Source organism: Buteo buteo, chromosome 10 (genome assembly GCF_964188355.1).
Source record: "Buteo buteo chromosome 10, bButBut1.hap1.1, whole genome shotgun sequence".
Classification (NCBI taxonomy): domain Eukaryota; kingdom Metazoa; phylum Chordata; class Aves; order Accipitriformes; family Accipitridae; genus Buteo; species Buteo buteo.
In genome coordinates, this window is record NC_134180.1 from 40,369,090 (window position 1) to 40,389,491 (window position 20,402).

The window sequence follows — 20,402 nt, forward strand, 5'->3', positions numbered from 1 at the left end:
GCTTCTTCCCCTCCCTTCTCCAGCAACTACTAAAATATTTCTTCCGTCCCACAGGGAGAATTTAGCTTCTAGTACAGGCTACCCCTGGAGCACCTCGAAGTGCATCTCTAATAGGGCCATGGGGATTTTGTAGTATATAATTCATAACCAGAAACACTTCCCTTATGGACAGGTTTCTTGACACACCCTAGGCTGAGGGCAGACAGCTGTGGTTTTCCTTCGGCTTCAGGGGACTGGGTTAACCTTCCTTCTGCAAGTCACTAATGGAGGTATTTAGCTCTTGTCACCCCTGCTGCTGCAATGGTGAATGGAAAATAGAAGTTACTGAGCACTGAACAGACAGAAATCAGGCAGAAGAAGAGCAAGATGCCCCCATGTGCTGCTCTCCTTGAACCTTAGCTTTAGCATTTAATCTTAAAATACATTCTGTCCTTGGCCTTTGGATTGAAGGTGCCAGTTACGAGAGTGGTTTTTGTCGTATCGACCTCTCTGGAAATATGGTGGAAGCGCAGGCCGTCTGGCCATGGTCAGGCAGTCGATGGCTTTTGGTCATTACCAAACTGGTCTGGATGTCGATCCATTGCTGGTGCAGCAGGAGAGGGAGTAAAGGAGCTGTTGCCTCCTTGAAAGAGACTGAAAGCATTTGGGGGCCGCACACCAGACGGATGGGCTAGCAGAGAAAGCAGAGCTGCATCAAGGAGCTCAGCTTTGTAAGGTACTGCCTTTACTTGCCCGTGGAGGGGATTGGGAGCTGGCAAGGGGAGCGATGAGAGACCCCCAGCTGCAGAGGTGCAGAGCCCCGTCCTTTGGCCTGAGGAGACAGCAGAGCCCAGAAAAGGCTGCTGTCATTTTGGGGGGAGCAGAAAGAAACCGAACCCGCTTGCCTGTCCTTCTCCCACCCTCCTCCCCATCGCCTGAGCCCCGCCAGCCTCCTCGAAGGGGGCCCCAGACACTTCTCCGCTGTGCGAGAGCCTGCGCTGGGAGTTCCTACCTGCTCGCTTGTTTACAGTTCCTCGGCTCAGACCTGATGTCTGCTCTCTCCTTTCAGCTAATTGGCAGACAGAGGCCTCGAGGGGTTTGGTTTGGTGCCATCAGACTCCTGCTAGCTCCGGTGGTGGTGTTCTTCCCCAGACAATGACTTCAGTAGCCTCCGGGCACCCCAGAACCTCCTAACAAACATCTCTCATAACTGCCTTATTAACTGATTGCTGTAGTAAGATAATAATTAACACCCTTACTTGTGTCTTGGCTCAGCCAAAAATATTCTCAAGTGGACTTTGAAATGCATAAAATGAATAAATGATTTATGTTTACTATTTTTAATGGAGCTACTTATTAGCAGCGCTCTAATACAGAGCACCGTAAAAACACTCCTGATTTTGTTACAGATTTAGAAGGTGGTGATGAAAAGCTGTAGGGAATAAAACGGGGAAGCACTCCCTGAGCCAAATTCTGCTCTCAGTTGTATTTAAAGATCTTGCTGAGTTGAATCCTAGAGAGGATTTTGGCCAGAAAAGCATTGAAATGGAGAGAAATCTCTGTCATCTACTCATTCCAGCTCACCTATTCAGAACCTGTACCAGCCAAGAGAAGGGTGCCTACCCTGTAAGTATAGACACAAAAAACGCAAGTGCAGGACGTGTGTATCTGCAGCAGATCGGAAGGGCCGTGTTTACACACGCACTCTGCGTCGCTGACTGTACGAGGCGTGAGACAGTGGGGAATCTTACCGTGGCAGCCTGAAGTAGTCATGCTGGCTTCAGGATGCAGGCCGTACAGTGCCAGCATCTCTGACCTCGAAGGGGAGTGGGAAGGTTCGTGCGGCAAATCTTCACTAATTTATGTTGTTTCTTACAGTGATAAGAACACTAATTAGGAAGGCATGGTGGCCTTTAGAGAGAGCCCTGACAGAGGACTCAGGGGACATGAATGCTGTGCCTTGCACTACTGCTGGGTGACAAGAAATGCCACCCTTCCTCCATGTCCTCTATACAAAAGTAAAGGCACTGACCTTGGTGTTTAAGGTCCAGGTGCATTTAGGAGCCTTGCCATATGAGAACTGAGCCTGTGAACTCTTCACAGTGGGTGGGTTTACTCTAATTTAATTCTTTAGCCACAAATATTGTTTGCTATACTGTTCCTGAAATGAAGAGATGGGAGTCCATCACAAGCTGCCGTGACACACAGCACGCACAATTCCCAGAGTTGTTTGAACCATCATCTAAATCACATTATTTTATTCCAACTCAGAGAGAAGTCCTCAGCCCTGCCTCCCGCTTACTTTTCAACATCTTCTACTGATCTCTCTTCAGTGAAGATAATGATGCAGGCGCATATCCAGCTTGTGGGTTTATCCTGAGATACATATTTAGTATGTAGGATATTTCTTTTTGCATGCACTCTATCCTGCAAATGCTAATCAAACACTTCTGCAAATACCATTAAATACCTGCAAATATTCTTTTGCTGTCTTTGCTCACATCTGTTATGAGAATTAATAATGTTCATCAGCTGAAGTTCCCAAAAGAATTTGAAATGCCTGGCTAGCAGGACCATTAAAGGCATCTGATTTTTCTTCTAGATGGACAGGATTTCAGCACTGTGTGAAAACTCAGGGCACTTTAAGGTGCTAGAAGTGTCAGATCATTAGTCTCTGGAGATGCTGGAGAATTTTCCAAACTACCATTTTGTCACTAATGTGTAAATGAAACATCCTGTGGATATTATCAACATTTCTTAGGCAGTCCTATCAGTCAGTCACATACAAGCCAAAGGCTACAGAACTACACTTGTCATGAAGAAATACAGTATTTTAAGATAACCACCATACCGACCTCTCTGATGTTTCTTAAAATGATTTATTGCTCTATTTTTTTTAATTTCCAGAAATAAAAACGAGTTTGCTTCAGGGCAGAGACAGTCTAAAAGCTTGTGCTAATAAATCTATGCAAGTTTAGTAGCGCTTAATACATATTCTGCTTCAAGTGCTTTTTAAATGCATTATCACCTTTAAGTAAATACAGTGGAAGACTGCCAAATGCCTGGATGCTGTTCTCCGTAAAGTTATGCATTTATATCATTAATGCAATGAAATGTTTAAACTTTCATTGAATTTTGCTAACTGATTTGCAGTTTGAATGCTAGTAATTTTATGCATTTATCAATTACCACTTAAGTAGCTGCTATAATATTTCTGTTTAGGCAGGCAAAGCACACTCACCAAAATACTTTTCATCTAAATTAGATTTGGGATGAAATATTCAAGTAATCGCAAAACAGAGGACTTATCCAAGCTATAAAGAGTGCAGAGCTGCTCATTCCTGATATGAAACAATATTGAGCCTTGCAGAAACATATTTGGGGGGGGCGTCTCAGGTTCTTAGCCTACTGGGCAAATCCTTCTCTGCTGCACGCCTGTGATGCAAGTGGGTCTAAATGGTGCCTTGCCCAAATTATTATCAATCTATCATGTGTTGCTGTCACACTGAGAAACCATGGCTCCGTTGCACGGCGTGCCGTAACTAATTCAGAAGATAACCTTTGCCCCATGAGTTGATATCCTAAAGATGCGTGGCCACTTTATGCAGCTGAATATGGCCGTACAGCATTCAAGGTAGGGGTGAATTAAGGCTGCCGTGTTTTGTGTCACGATGCCACGTGTCGCCTTTTGCGGGCTGTAGACACCTCCAGCTCCTTTTGTTCTTCTTGGCTGCTGGGTGCCTCCCCACCCAGCTCCCCACCGTGTCCTCACTGCTGTAGGTGCAATAACCACGGCCGCAACAGCTTGAGGAGGGAGAGAAAGGATTTTTGCGGGGGCCCCATCTCCGTGCCCCAGCAGCTGCTGGCGTTAGGGGTGGCTGGACAAGGAGAGCTGGTCCATGGCGGTGTGACGCAGGTGGACGGGACTCTTCCCCGGCTCCATCCACGGCTGGCGTGGAGCAAAGGAGGCCACGGACCACAGCGGTGTGCACCCGCCTCTGCTGATGGTCTTGGCGTGTTGGGCTTTGGCTCTTAATAGGAGAGGAAGGAGACAAAGCTGCAGTGGTATTTAGATGAGGATCCTTTGGTAAAGTGTTTCATCAACTATTTTCTGTAGTAAATTATGCAAATTTTGTTTTGAACTGTTCTTCCTCCAGCTAGGTAGACCTGTAGGTTTCATGTGGGTTATGTATATGTAGCTGAGAGAAGATTTACCTACAACATGGTAGCAGGTATGAGGTTCAGTACTTTGAGCAGTCTCACCTCCAATAAATGTCAATACACAGCAGCAGACTACGTCTACAATTTTTTAAAATCAAGCCCTACCTGTTTAGGAGCCTACCTGGGGGTAGACATTATAGCAAAGTAATTTTAAAAGAGCTATGTACTGTCTTCTTGAGTTTATGCTGATTTTACTAGAAGTTTTTGGCAAAAGATTAACGTATATGTTAAAAATAGTGTCTAATTTATAAGTGAGCTGATTCACCTTAGTTGTTGATAATTCCTCTTGAATTTTTACTATAGGAAAAAAAAAGAATATATAATGATCCTTTATATTTTTCTGCCTGTTTTGCTCATGTTTCAAGTTGAGAAACAAGTGAAGAATGGATCAAGTGCCTTGTTTGAAGATACAGAATAACATTTTTCAGCTCCCACTTGGGTTTAGTTTTCAAGAGTGACTAATATGAAGGTGGTGATTGCTTCATTAGTATGCACTGAACTGAGTGCACAATATAATTATATATTTCAGTTGTAATTAGGACATTTAATTGATTTGTTTTAACTAAATTAACAGACATCAGGAAAAAAAAAATTGGCAGATTTTGAAATGTTTTCCACACAGCCAGCTGGGTTCAGCTGAGCAGAAATATCTGTCTTATTTCTGGATAATGTTATGAAGATCAAAAACCTTGCTATTGAGAAACTGTTATGAAATAATCTTGCATTTCTTTAGCTCTCTCCTTTATATGACAAAAATTTACCAGTTGAATTTCACAGCATTCTTATGAGATGGGTGTGGATACCTTTGGGGAGAGAAAAAGTGAGGGATAGAAATGACTCGAACAGGAGATGTTTCCATGCATTGCCATAAGAAATAGGGTTAAAATGCAGATTTCCTTTTATTAGATCAGTTAATTGGTAAGTCTGCTACCCAGTTAGGCAAATACAAGCATTATTTAGAAACCATCTTCTTCCTCCTTTTTGGTCACCTACTTCCCTCTGATTTTTTTCCTGGTTTTGCAACCTGGCTCCATACTTCTTCTTGATTCTGGGTTATTCTAACAAGATGGCTTTTCAGTTCCAGTTTTTAGCATGGAAGCAGAAATGCTGATACAGCACAAGAGAAGCTCAACGTGCAGTATGGCTGCTAGAGTCTTACTGGAAGTATTACAAGGCCTCTTCCATGATTTTTTACCAGCCTTTTGTCTTGGAGGAGAGGGGGAATGTTTAAAGGAGAGTTTAGAAAGTCTGTAAGTTGAACTCCATCTACAGTGTTTACATCCAGCCAGATGCTTTATCTGCCTGGGCCACTTGATCCATATGACCCGCAAGGGCTGCCAAAACTAGTCACTGACCCTAGGGCTGAGAAGACTGGACATCCCGACCCAAAAAACATTTACACTATTGAGTTTCTGTGTGAAACTTATTTGGCTTTTCATTTCTGTTTCCATTGATCAGACACTATTTTGAATTTTCCTGATTTCAGTACACCCATGTTGCAAAAAGAAGTAACAGCCTCAGAATCTACCCCATGCGACTCGTCCTGAGAAAACTGCTGCAAATAAGCGTGGAGACAAGACGTGCCTTGGAGGCAGTAGTGGTTTGCTGCTCATGCATATCTGTAGTAGCTGACTGTAAGGAGTAGTTTAGAAACCTCTGGTGTGAGAATGAGGTGGGACAGCTGAAAGGGCTGTGGTTCCTTGGAATTGAGTCTGTAGCTAACTGCACGCAGAATAGGAGAAAGAAAAACTAAAGGAAAGGCAGTAGCTGGGCACCCTTCTGGTAAAACCTGTTCTAGTTTTTAGGAACAGCTCATAATCCACTGTTTACAAACAGCAGTAACATCAACGTACAGCACAAGTTACTCATATTGAGACAAAACCAAAAAAAAAAAAAAAAAAGAGAAGGCAAAATCCCCAAATTGTCACCAAGTTCTGGCACAGGGCACTAAAAATAGGCAAATTCAGAATGAAAGTTATGGCATGGCAAACAGCTCCCCTCTGTTAATGAGTCGCGCAGGGACTCTGCACTATAATGGGTGAGACACAGATTTTTCTCAGAAATGTTTTTCTTTGAAAATAGTTTCATTTGAACTAAAAATTTCTTCAGGAACTTGTCAGAAGCACTCTAGTTCCATTTAGATATTTTGAGGCAAAGAGATCCTTTGATAATGTCGATCATTTCATGTCAATATTTTCAGAACGTTCACTGCATATTTTTAATTCAAGTGATGGTTCATATTTACATATTTTTCGGTTCCTTCAAGAATTGTTCGGAAATCAAGATGAGATGGATTCATTTGATCCAATGGAAATAATTCACTTGACATATAATGCCTTTCTGTTTTTAACATCTTTTTCTGTTGATCGCAACCCTGATAACACGGACTCAAAACCTATGGAAAAATATTTGCTTTAACAGCAATGTATATTGCCAGGAAGTCTTGAAATGTATGGTTTGTTCTAAAAACTATTTTGTGCTAAAAGTGTTTGCATTGAGAGTATTGGCTGGATCATTATGGCTCTGTTTAGGAATGAAAACAAGTTTTGAAGTAACAGCTTCTAATGAAACAGTAATTTAAGTTTTTTTCCGAGCTGTAGGAGAAAGCAGAGTTCCCAAACACCCTTTAAAGCACGGAACGTTCTGACCTCTACAGTCAAACCGAATGAAAGTCACGGGGGTCATGTAGGGAAAACTCGTACATGTGCTGTTGATTTGCACATGGACTGCGAAGCTTTATTTTGCTTTGCTGTGGACAGACAGCTCGACATTTCAAACTTGGCAAACTGTGGCGGGAGCGAGGGTGTGCCCCTGCTCGGGCAGGGCCAGCAGCTACATCTGGGCCTGGGGTGCAGCAGGGAGATGCTGCATGGATACGGTTACATCTGCAGCGAGATCCAGAAAGCTGTTCATCCCTGAGCTGCGGATCCTGGTTCTGCTACCCCTTTCCTATCTTCAAATAAAATCCTATTTTTAAGACGTTTGGAATACTTGTTACTATAGCGCAACAACAGGACGTACAGAAGCTTAGCATCTTCGAAAATATGGCCTTATATACCATGTCATATTGCCATTTCCAACAGTAAAATGAGGACATGAAAACTTTTGTTGTTTCTTGCCCTCTCCCATCCCATCAGGTTAGATTATTAGCCATCTCATGCTAGCTGTTAGGAATCCAATCTCCATTTATGTCTGTAACTCAAGTATATTATTTTTTATTATTAATATATATTATGCTTGTGTGGAAAAATACAGCAAAACAGGGAAGGAATTACATATTTGCATCATCAGCAGCACATCAGGATGATTCATAGCAAGGAAAGAGTTGGTCCATTTTACTACCCTTTCTACCACTTAGCCAAAATTCATAGTGTATAAAATATTGAAAATATTTCACATCTTTAATCTAACACTGTTGTAAAGAATTTTTCTGAAGGGCAATACATGTAGTTAGTTGCTTGCTTCTTTGCACTCTAGGAAATCCAAACTTCGCATTTTGGTGCCACATTGCAACAGGAAGTAAAAAAGTCTGAAAATGGAAAGTGAAAGCACATCAGCCCATTTTGCCTTTCATTTAGGGGGTAGAAATACAAACTTTGAAAGCACAAATAGTGATCAGATCTCAACTTTTCACTTTTAATGAGTACAGATTCCACAGCCAAAGAGTAAAATTAAAGAATAGTCCCACGTGCCCTTTTAAAATTTTGAAGTTTACGGTCTTTTCTCTTTTTATTGTAGGAAACCCAGAATCTGTTTATTATCTGTTTATTATTAGGCAAGAACACTTTCAAGTGAAATGTCTTTGAATTGGAAAAGACTAAACCTCAAATTAAATGGGAGAGTTTGAACACACTATTGAACTCCTCCTGCTTTCTGTTAGCAGAATACAGGAGTTTCTGAAGTCTGAAGAGAAATTGATATAGGAGTAACTGTAGTGGTAGTAAATTACTGTAGGTTTGGAACAAGCCACTGAGTCTTTCATTGTCTGCAGGATATGGGCTATGGGTGCACTTAAACAAGGCATGTGCAGAGATACCTGCAGCCTCTGGGCCCTCAAAACCTACTTAGCCTACAGCTGACATCAATTAAGCCACTTTCTGTGGCTTGTCCTGTTTTGTGGCTGTAAAGGTGGGGTGGGATGTGTTTTGCCTTTTGTTTGCAACTTCTGTCTGGCCCCGCACGCTTTGTAGGCTGAGAAGAGTATGCTGAGAGGTTTGAGTTTTGGAAACTCATTAATGGTGTTCCGAGTAGTCTGAGAGAGGGAGAGCCGTAACAAGAACATCATGTGGCTACTCCACCAGAGAGTACAACCTGGATGTGGTTTAACAGCTGTGGAGAGGAGGTTCTCCTTCTGCTGGCTTTGCTTTTGAAATGTAAGGAGGTGTCTGAAGGAAGAGAAACAGAGAAACAGCCTGGATGCTGTGTTGGATGTAGCTTGTCTCTGCAATGACTAGCTTTCTCACAGTTCTCCTTTATTTCATCAAAGTTTGGTGGGGTTTTTTGGTCCATTTTGTCATGAATTCCAGTGAGGTATTTTGAATGGAAACGTGTAAAGCGATCAACTATGAAATACCTGGGTGGATGGAAGACCTATGGCTTACGGTCCCAGTGGGGTGTGTTACTCACTGAGATCATTTTTTGTGGGCAGAGTATCCCAGAGCTGGTTGAGATTTCCTAGAATAACTTATGTAGCCTTCCACAACCTGGAATTGGCCTAGGAGATACATCCCATGTAAGTGATACCTTCCCCCATCATGCGTCAGTTTTCTAGTTAAAATGCAAATTAAGTTTTAACTGGGGGGATGAATGAGAACTTTTCCTTGTCAGATAATAAAAATATATGTAATTAGTTTGGAATGAGAAGTCAGCCTCAACAAAAGCATAGTCAGAGTGGTTGGGAGAGTGCAAGAGTGTTTTGCAGGGGCATGGCAGGTTGCTGTATCACTGATTCATGGCTGAAGAGTGATGTGGCCAGCAGACACATCTGCGAAAAAGTAGCAAGCTTGGGCTGAAGGCACACAAGGGTACCAGCTGCGAGACTATGATGAGAGTCTTTACTTTGTCTAATCCTAAAGATGAGACCATTTAACCTGTATTAGCTGGCATGAGAGCAGCATGTTGCTTGGAAGAAGATAGGATATACCTGAATATTGGACCCCACTATTCCGGAAAGCAAACTTTCTGTTTTACAGGCTCTTCATGGCCAACATGACCATGTATTATCACTCCTGCTAGAGAGACGCTAAGGCTAAGACTGCTGCCGAGAAACTCTTGGGGATTACAAACCTATCCAACAGGTAGCATACTGATTACTGGCTCTTGCAATGTTACCCTTTGCTTCTCTCTGTCCTCCAGGAAAATTTTATTTGCTTCAAGCCCTTGGGTTTGGTGTTTCAGAAAGGAAAGGCACTTGTCCACAAGCGAACCTAGTTGAGGTAACTCAGTTTTTGAGGTCTTTGGATAAAGGCTTGATTCGTTTTTCAAAGGATCTCTTTAGTGATTATTTCAGAAAGCTTCCAATAGCACCTGGAACAAGGGTTACTGGAAGACACTTAACATCTTGTTAGCTTCTGATTGTGTCCAGGGAAATGTTGAGTCTCCCTGTTATTGTAGTAAAATTTGGTAAAATAACGTCTGCTTTTGAGCCCTGCCTGAAAGTGTTATGTGTTGCTTCGGTAGTTAATCATGTCAAATAATCACATCAGATACTTCAAACTGAGAAAAAAGTATCTTTCTGGAGAATAGTGAGACACTACAGAAAGGCACAAATATTTGCATTGGAAAGAATATTATTAGTAACTCATATTCTTCCAAGAAATGTAACATTTCAGTGCCTGCTGGGTTTCATTGTTTAAATCAATGTAGTAGTCTGTATGGGTTAAGCTTCCTAACTAAATGATGAAGTGTAATTAAACTAAGAAACACATAGCCAAAGACCCCAATTTGTGTTGAGAGATAAATGGGATCTGTAGCAGAGGAAAAATACACTTTATGCGAGGCTGGCTCATGAAGTATTTTGCATTTAGCATAAACAGTCTCCTGGCTACTCTGTTGTGTAGATTCCTAATCTCATTTAATTCAATTTACTTTCCTCTTGTGGGCAGCTATAGCACCTTTTACACCAGCTTTAAGAGCTATAAATCCTGCATTCATATAGTCAGCTACTACTTTCCCTGGGGGCTCGAAGGAAAACTTAGATCTTAGAGCACGCGAAAAGGGGTGCTTTGACCTGAGCTGAAGAGTTAATCTGATGAAAACTTGAGCGCGGCCTCAGCTGAGCTCTGTGCTCAGTTGTGGTATTGAGCCAGGGAAGGACCAAGCCAATGAGCATATTCTGGCATCAGCTCTTGGAGGTTACAAGAACCTTATGTATCATTTTATGCATTTTCTTTTCATGTGTATATAATCAATTCCAGTGGCGAGGCTTGTGTTTTGGTTCATACAGCCAAGCCAGGCAATTGACTTGGCTCCATTTTCAAGCCTCTTGGCTTGCTAAATGTCAGAGCCTAAGTAGGGCTTCTCTTTGTACTCCAATCTCATACAATTGGCCTGAGTTATGTGTGTTCCCTGAGAGGACATGCATGGCCGTGAATACAAATCAAACCTAGTTAGGAGCCAAACACAGAGGTCAGAGACGCAAATATTTTTGTCTCCCCACACTACCTTTCTTGCCTCCTGGCACAGCTATGTGAGGCCCTAGCTTGACAAGTCTTCTAAGTTCCAAGTGCCAAGAATTGAAAATGAAATAAAGTATTAATACTAATAGTGTAAATGCATCAATGGTCTCTGTTAAAGTTCCCCAGTGACTTACTGGATTTTTGCAGTTCTGCACCTAAGGGAAACTATAAATTCTCTGGTAGAGGGAGGCACTGGAGGGTTTTTTTGTGATTGTTTCTTCAGAGTGTTGATTATCTTAGGTCTCCTTAAATAAGGTGGTGGACAATACAGACTCCTGCAAACAAAAGTGATCAGTTCACTGCGAGATATTTAAATTTCCAGTAATACCTAGGAAACAGTGAGATAGTGAACAAAAAATTGTTTAGGGAATTAATATTAAATACATTATCTTTAGATGAGTCTTACAGGCTTTGACTGAAGAGACTGACAGATGCAATTTTGCAACAATTTATTGGAGCGTGGTCAGAGATGCTATTCCAGTTGCAGCTGAACCGAGTCAAGAAACTATCACTCTCAAGATGAGCTAGCTCAGAACAACAACAACAACAAAAAAAGCCCAAACAATAAACCTACTAAAAAGTATTTAAGCTAATCTGGATCATTGTGACAGAGCCAAATTTGGGAGTGTCCGCACATGTGGTTATGTGGCTCATGGAAAAGGGTGGTAACCCCTAATGGGGGGCAGTGGCTAAACAGCTGTGGGCAGGCTGGAGGTGGTAACCTCTTAACCTGGCCCAGCTGCTGCTGGAACAGCGCATCAGGCTGTGCCCTTACTTACACAATCCTGGGATTTCTTAATAAGACGAATTCTTAGATCGAAGAGCGAGCTGCTGTCCAAGTTTGCGATGGGATGTGCTGCATCCCAAAATGCATGCATAAATATACGTTCCCCAAACGTGTGTGCTAAGTGAACATTCAGTCCCTAAGAGCACCAGCACATAATACTGGCTCCGATTCCTCCCGTAGCCATCGTGGTTGGAGCACAGTATGTTCCAAACAGCAAATTTTGCTGCATGAGTCTCAGCTGTAGATCTCGAGCAGAGAGAGGCTTCTATTAAATGCATCTGTACTTGTGTGTCTTTGGTCTGTATCAGATTCTCCTTAGGTTACTTAAACTACTTCCAGACTAAGCTCTCTTATGCCCCCACTGCTCCACGATATTCTTAACCCTCTCCTCACCTACCATCCATCAATCAGGATGAGCCACTTGCCTGAACCCGGTACAGCACCCAGCGCTGTTTTGCCCTGTGGGAAGAGATATTAACTGGTTAAGTGTGAAGCGCGCAAGCTGAAAATAAAGCACTGCTCCCCAAGCCTCTCTAAACACGAGGAGGAACGAAGGGCTGTGCTTTGCTGAAAGGTCACGGTGAGCTCACGCCGGCAGGAGGACAGCGTTTTGGGCAGGACTCTTGCTGGGTGGAGGGAGCTGCCTGAATCGTTCCAGGGCTGAACTGGCAAGAGGCTGCGCAAAGGGGAAAGCCTGACCACACCAAAAGAAAAAGGGGTGGGGGGGAGAATTGGATATAAGGGCTCCAAGTGTTGGGTTGGTTTAGATTTGATGCAAAGAGATGGAAAGATGTGGTTTACCACTGTTAATACCTTTGTTTCATTTTTTGCCCCCAGAGCATCCAAAAAGCTATGATGGGGTAACAATAAGACCAACTGTACACTTTATCATGAGGTTTTTCCTCAGGCTTTTTGTCCCATACGCTCTCAATCTCCGCTGGGCCGCAGGACCACAACGCCTGTGGTTATGTGGATCACAGAGACCCTGTAGCAATTAGTCCTAGCCCAACTCCTGAGAGTCCCATACAGAAAGAGGACTTGCTGCCAGGCCCCGGGCTCACCACACACTGTCCTGAGAGGAGCTCCGCGCTCTGCCGACTTCTGCTCTCTCTCTGGGAGAACATGGGGTAGGGAAGATCCCATGTTACACTGAGCAGTTGTCCTTCAGGCATCTCCTTTTGTCCCCTGAGCTGCTTTCAGTGCCCTGGCAGGAAGGAAGCTGTGCAGCACTGGGACATTCCCTTGAGGTGCAGCCACTGCCACCATGTCCAGAACACAGCAGGTCTCCCAAATTCGTGAGATTTGGAGTCTGCGCAGTCTTAAAAACCTGCAGCCGCTCCACGGTGGAGTGGTCCTCTGGTATCGTCCTTCTGTGCTCTTCTGTTTAGGAAAGGACAGTCTGTCCATCAGACAAAAATTTGGGAGTCTCCAAATTTCTTTTTTAATGGTATGAGCCTCGGTGGCATTGATTATTTTCTCAGAGTGAATATTTAGCACTGCTGGGATAGGTCTTAGGAGAAGGGTGAAAATCAGACTTTAAATTATATATTCACTTAATTTTTTTTAAGATGAAGCTTATGGATTTAGGTTTGGTCTGGTGTTGCTGAAGAAGGTGGATTCCCCATGGAAGACCTTACTCTTCCCACCTGCGAGTCCTGCCCTGGTAGCCCCAGCTCTGCAGCAGTCAGGCTGCGGCAGCCTGCCCCTCATCCAGCACAAAGCGCAGGTGCCAGACCTGGCTCTCCTGGGCGGTATTTTTTTCTAAATGATAGTTTTGGTGATGCTCAGAAAGACTCACGTCGTTCAAACCTGCTGCGCTACAAGACTTCCCCGGTACTGGTTCTGCCGGGCAGGACCGCATGCCAGAACCTGCAGGGCCAGAAGAGCGAATCGCCCTCGCCTTGCACAGGAGCTGTGAAACCTGCTGGACCCTGTGTCCTGCTGAGAAAGGAGGATTCCCTGGAGTATTTGTACATGAAAAGTGGGGGAAGAGGACTGCGAAACAGTTCTTGAGAGAGCTTGAGAGGAAAAGCTAACAACCAAGTGGGAGGGGGAACCAATATGGATGTGTTTGAAGGCCCAGAGAGGGAGCAGGGCTTTATACCCATTGTTTCTGAACGCTGGCCCTATGTTTAGACCTGTAGAGAGATGAGAAATGACGTTGTACAAAGCTTATATGGTTTTTCAACTTGAAAGCCTGAGGTCCAGCTTAGCTTAATTTGATTAGAATTATTTGATTAGAACAGACTTTATCCCTTCCAAAAATGAAGAAAAACATGGTCTTTAGTTGTAGAGATACAATTTTATAGGATCAGATAGTCACCAGAGTGGCTTAAGAAGGGCACAGAGACAAATCCTTGGGGTGGTGGGGGGAGCAAACTATTAGGATAAAGCAGAGGCAGTTTCTTTTCTCTGCAGGGTGTCAAATGTATGTAGTTCTTGGCATAAGTTTTCTGAGTGACCTTAGCCTAGTGATATAAATTTTAATTGCAACTTTAAATGACGCTGGGACCAGATGGGTGAAGACTAAAGAAACACTGTTAGCTCTGCCCACCTCCTCTCTGTCAGAGCTTTGCCTGCCGAGTATGGAGAACGGCTTTGGGAGAGGACTTAGGTAAGGCTCATTTGGTTTAGGGATATCAGCAGAGCAGGAGTACACGTCATCCCCATCAGTTTGTTTGTATGTGGATCGGTGCTGTGGAAAAGCTCTTAATGAGCCCCGTGGACCACGAGGCTGGGTCTGACCTACCTGAAGCTGGAGGCATTGGTACCTCAGCATGGCCAGCTGCAGTGCTGGGGCTGAAGTACAAGCTGTCCCAAAATACAAGCTGGGTTGTTCTGCCATCCAGCAACACCATTTTTCAAAGACACAGGAGAACCCCTCTCCGTGCTAGTTAGCTGCTTTTCCGTGAGTAGTTGCTTCCAACGAAAATGAAAGACTAGAAGCTTTGGGAGAAGTCGTCGAGCATCTGCTGGGGTGATGATCAATTAATCCACTGCACGGCTCTTTCTTTGCTAGCATTTGCGAGACATGAGGGTTTCCTATCCAATGTAATGTTTTGAAGAAATGGGTAGTTTTATTTCATACCTAAAATTTAATGGTGGTTGCAGCTAATTTCACACAGCAAATTAGACGAAATACTTGAGCTACTTCCACTGTCTGAACTCGACAACAAATGAAAATAGCTTTTTGGAGGGTAACTTGAGAGTTACTTGAGAGGGTTAAATGTGTCCCACCGGTGCACTCAGTTTGACAGGCTGATGCACTTTGTCTAGATGATAGATATGAAAAACTAATATCTCAGTTTTCAGAGGGGGTTCTGAAACCTAAAATCGAAACCAGATGTGCAACAAAAAAGAGCAGTGTATATTACAAAGTGTTGTGAAATAGCCCAAGGGAGGCAAGTAAGCAAAAACAGCCCCGTTTCTTAGCAACCTGCAAAACAAAACAAGTAACAGCTTGGTTGGCATCTGACGGGGCAGGTTTTGGTCTTTGCAGTGGAAAAGAAGACTGGAGAAAACTTGGAATAATTCTGGAATTTTTGGTGACCCGGAAACACCTTTCTTTTCAACAGAGTGGTTACCTGATTTCTCTCCTCCCCTAGACCTCCTCCCCGCAAATGTATAGCAGCTGAGAAACACCGGTGCTCTCTTCTTGTCTTTCCTCTCCTGCTACAGACTAACGTGGTATGGAACATAGATCGCCCTTTTTTCCTTGCTTTCCCTCTTACTAAAGTAAATCACACCCATGAAAAGCAGGTGCAAAGAGAATGTAAAAGCTACCAGATCAAAATAATTTTGAAGATTTTGCACAACTCTAAATGACGAGATAAAGTTCAGTTCCTCAGACGTGGAGGAATATCTAAGTGTTACTTGTGTGTAGAAATGGAAAGAAGTGTTCAGTAAGTAAAAAGTTAAACTTAAATACATAATTAATGATTTCCAAAAGATTATTTCAATCAGTTTCTGGAAACGATGCTCCTTTTTAATTTTATTTCATTCAGTTTCTTAATTAAACTAGTGCATTCTCTCAACCCCACAAATGAAAAATTCACAGCTCAGATCCCCAACTGTTATTAGCTAGGTTTAAAATCCAGTCCTGAAAGCAAGAGAAGCACTTGCTCACTTCAGTGAGTGCTTTGATGAACACTAGAAAGCTCTACTGGCACAGCTGCGTCCATCAAGAGAGTGAAAAAGTCATACCTCTCAGCAGCAGCTGTGCTGCCAGATGCTGTGATGGGAATGGGCTTCTCCCTTCAAACCAGCCCATTTGGGGAAGGAGTTTATTCTGCTCTGTGATGTCCATCGTAGCTGTTTGCCAAGATGGATCTACTGGTATTTCTGTCTGAGCAAATTCTTTCTGAGAAAATCCTTTCTAGCGTAGGCAAGCCACGGGATATTCCTGTAATCAGCCTGACTCCAGGACCCGCAGCTTGAAGCAAAACCACAGTGTGTCCTGAGGTTTGTATCGAATTGTGAGAGGTAGCATTTGTGATGGAGAGCGAAGGTGGGTGGATTTGACTTGGCTTAGTTATTTTTTAGAGAGGTTGAGGCTACCAGGCATCCGGGTTTTGGGGTTTGGGGGTTTTGTTTTGTGTTGTGGGTTTTGTTGTGTGTTTTTTTTTTAACAGAATAAATTTCTTTTGGAAAATGCTGTTTTGGCAGAATTAGAATTTTGGGGGAAGTTCATCTTGATGAAGTTTTCAACGGAAACATTGATACTACTTGAGATTGAAATAGTGACTTTCATTTTGACTCCTTGTTTCAGAGATTAGCTCTTTTTAGCTTCTAAAAATTACTACAATATAAAAATTAATTATAGATATGAATGGTTTGACTTTATCAGGTAGAAATTCTTAATGAACTAATTTTGATCCTTTCAGCTAAAAATAACTCAGTTTCCATTCTGCAAATATTTGATATTTTGCTTTTCTGTCTGTTTAGCAGAAAAGCAAATGTCAGTGCCAGAATCTTCCATGGGACAAAAGTCCCATTTTTTGGCTACCTCTGGTAAAGCCTTTAAGTCACTACCAAGATGACCGGATCTGAACTGATATCTTCAAAAGAAGGCATGGTTTTATTAGTCTTGGGTGCAAAACTAGAAGGGAACAAGTCTGTGTTAGTGACTTCTTTCTCACATACTGATCTCATAATTTCTCTTGAGGCTTCTAGCAGTTCTGTAGGGCATGAGGCCTCCTCAGCTTCAAAGTCCGGTTAGAAAGATGCAAATAAAAATGATGGATGAAAGCGATAGAAAGTGATCCCAACATGATATCTGAAATAGGGGTCTCTATCTGATCTCGTCCTGTTTCATGGGTCCCATGGACACTATCAGGGCTCAGCTTGTTTTCCACCCAGCATTTTAATTCTTCCTCTGGTGAATCAAAGCGGCAGGACTTGCCCTCTAGTGCTGCTGGTGTCCGCTAGAATCAGTTTAACAATAAATTTTATCTCAAACAATGCACCAAAAAGGAAAGCAGCACACTGGAACAATAAAGCAAAGCAGGGGATGAAACTGTCTAACCCAAAGAAAATCATAAATGATCAAGATGTTGTGTGTCCTTCTATACTATCTCCTGATGCCTGTGCTGTTCCTGAGGAGTACGAAACTCCTCTTTCTTTCAGCGAGGTTTCTGGCAGGGGAGTCCCTGGCCTAAGCCCCTCAGTAGCAGGCATCGAAGTAAGTATGTTTTGGGTGGAAATATACTGTTCTTTCCAAACGTATCATGATGCAGAAATGTGTTTTCCTGGTGATGAGGAGGTGGACTGTTTTCTGTATCCGTATATTTCGGCAGGCGGAATTGTTGCTATGTATATCTTGCAGCGAGCAGAGGCTGATCTCGCTGGTAGCGTGCAGCGAGGAGGGATGCAGGCGCTAGAGGGGTGGGCGAGCAGGTTTTGTACATCAGTGCTAGAGTCTCCAAAGAACCATCTCTGTCGTCACAGAGCAGCAGCAGAACGTCATGGAGATTTACCTCTCGGTAACGAGGTGTCCCGATTGCTCATCATGCATTTCTTTTTGTGTCGCCCCATATAACTTGCAGCTGGCTTTCCTGGATAAAGAGGAGAGTAATTCTTAGATTAAAAAATAACATGGCTGAGAACTGCATCCACTGGAAGGTGTTTGCTAGTCTACTATTTTTGCTGTTTGTATTTAAACTCAAAGTAAGTATATCAGTAGAATTTGTAAGTGCAGTCCAGCTCAAATGTGGCAAGTCAGGCAGCTCCAGCTACTGTGCCTGTGTACACTCCTTTTTTTAAGTGTGGAGAGAAATGTGGGCATATTTACCATTATCAGTGCCTGAGACCCACAACGTTTAATAAATCAAAATGGTTCTTTTCAAATTGCAGAGGCTTTTACATTTGACTTGCACTGGCCAATGAAGACCATTAGTGCCTGAATAAGTGGTAGTTAGTGGTAAGAGTCGCAGCCATTAGTGTATCTTAGCTCCCTCTTCATAAATCACAATTGGCAGCTGTGGGATTCCTTAGCAGCCCTTGACCAGTACCTGGGGCAGGAAGGAGAGGGCTCCATGGGAGCGTTTTGGAAGTGGCTGTTCCTGGTGGTCTTTTTGCAGGGTTGGAATGGGGTAACCCATCTGTGGTGAGCAGCTTGTTATAGAGGATGTGCTTCAAGAAACTAGGAAACTTCAAGAGAGGGAATACTTTGGGGGAGATGGCAAGTCTAGCAATTGTAGGATATTCATGTGTCTTCCTTTGGTGTCCAAGATGCAGTGAATTCATTGCAACCCTGCTGTGTAAGATCAGCCTGCTCCTGCATCATGTCTTCTGTGTTCCCGCATCAGGCTTACAAACGTCATCGGGTCTCCTCTCCTCCTCAGCTTGTGAAGGGTGGCACTCCTGAAATGGTAGGGAGTAGGGGATGGCAGGGAAGACATAGGGATGCATTTACATAAAAACAATTTTCTCTTCAGGCAGCTTTGTCTAAATAAAGCATTAACATACACGTTTTATTCAGTGGGACTCTGTAATATTTTCAGCTACGATAATGTGTTTGTAAATCAGGCAAGGAGATGCTTGAAGCTGTTGTGCATCAGTTGTGTTCTTGCCATTCCTGTTTGAGTGTCAAGGGTTTTTCAGAGTAGAAGGTTTAGATTAAATGCATAGTGATTAGTTTTCTATTCTGCATTTGAAAACAAAGTGTTTCTGTCCTAAAACCCCATTTTCAAGTGGTGGCAATCCTAGTCACTCTGTTATGCCAGTAATTGCCTTCACTTTATACTGGTGAACTTCAGTATCTTTTGTGATACAGTGCTGTCATTCATACTTCCAGGAAAGATGAGCAGAGAGATAGACCCTGTGACTCAGTGTAAAATTATTTATCAGATTTAACACCCCTAAGTCGGTTTTGGTGCTTCTCATAGGTACCTGTCCCATCTGTGAGAACATGCAGAGATGGACAGATGAGGAACTTCTAGTCACTTTGCAGCTGTGTTTTGTCACAGGATGAAAGTGTGCAAGATACAGATCAGATACAGCTGCTGAAAAACAAATTGAAACAAAGAGTCTCACAAAGAGAATGGCTGCAGCCAGAGTTCATAAAAGGGCTCTATATGCTTTCTAATGTAATAAGCCTTTATTCTGCCTGGCTAGCCCTTTGAGTAATCGTAAGAGAAAAACTGACATCTCTTTTCAATAGGAAAGAAGAACATTTGTTTTATTCCTAACGGTTTTAACAAACCTCTCCATGATGAATTATATATTTATTGTAACTGCATGCTCCACAGCCACAAATTCTTGCAGTCTCTTTCCAGCTGAAAGCTCCAATAAAAGACTTCCCTAGATAAAGGCCAGAGGATTTGAGCCACGGTTTTTGTACTTAGATTAATTCAGTTACTCTGATTTCTCTGGACTGGAGATTTCACAGAGCAGATGAGTCAAGACTACAGTAAATGAAGTTATAAAATATTAAAAAATAGTAATTGTGGGGCCATGTGAATCAGCCTCTACTAGCTTCCTTCCTTGATTCTTATTTTCCCGCTTCCCCCCCATCAGCTATGGCTTTTCGTCTCTTTCAATTCTTCTTTCCTTCATGTAACACTGAATCCAGAGGTGTTGACAGCTTTTCTTCATTCAGAATGGATTTAAAAAGCAGTCAAGTTCTTTTTGGAAAAAAGGTAGAAAAGGAGCCATTCCCCCCGGAGAAACAATCATTTGCTAGTTAGGATGAAATTCAGCTGTGCGGGCAGAGGGGATTGCTCAGGGAAGCTGTGTGTTCCTGGGAGCAGAAGCACTGGGGAGTAGCCAGAGAGGAGACAGACAGACAGACAGTAAGAACTGGAAATACGAACTGAAAAGGCGGCCATGAAAGATATTGAGGATAAAGGTATGTGTCCACGGGGGATAGGAGGAAAACAGGCTTTCAGCCGTGAGCAAAGAGCCTGACTCCAGCTGATCTAGTCCTGTTTTGTTCTGGGAAACAGAATCTCATAAACAAGGTTACATTGGAGGAATACCTGACACTGTTCTGCAGCTAATGGAAATATCTTAAAAGACTGAATATAGGCCAAGTATGTGGGTCAGTAGAGAAACTACTATTTCTATTTGGACCTGCCTATGAATACTGTATAATATCCAGCTGTTGAAAATACTAAGAGAAGTTGCAGAAAAGTTTTTTAGGTATAAAATGCCAAAGACTTTGTTAGGTGATGTTGCTGTTAGAACTGCAACTTTACTTTGATCTTCTGTGAATTCAGTGGGCAGCTTCTTAACTTCCC

General features: G+C 42.9%; 1 protein-coding gene across 20 annotated transcripts in view; it reads left to right on the forward strand.

Moving 5' to 3' along the window:
- The window catches only part of FGGY (FGGY carbohydrate kinase domain containing), a 327,635-nt gene that overhangs the window by 117,935 nt on the left and 189,298 nt on the right, over positions 1 to 20,402 (forward strand). Inside the window, exon 1 of one of the 20 annotated variants that reach the window (XM_075037227.1) lies at positions 19,948 to 20,011. The exons of the other annotated variants lie outside the window; for them this stretch is intronic. The gene's annotated coding sequence lies outside the window, so the exon portion shown is untranslated. Of the gene's footprint in view, positions 1 to 19,947; positions 20,012 to 20,402 lie in introns of those variants that run through there. 20 annotated transcript variants of the gene reach the window in all.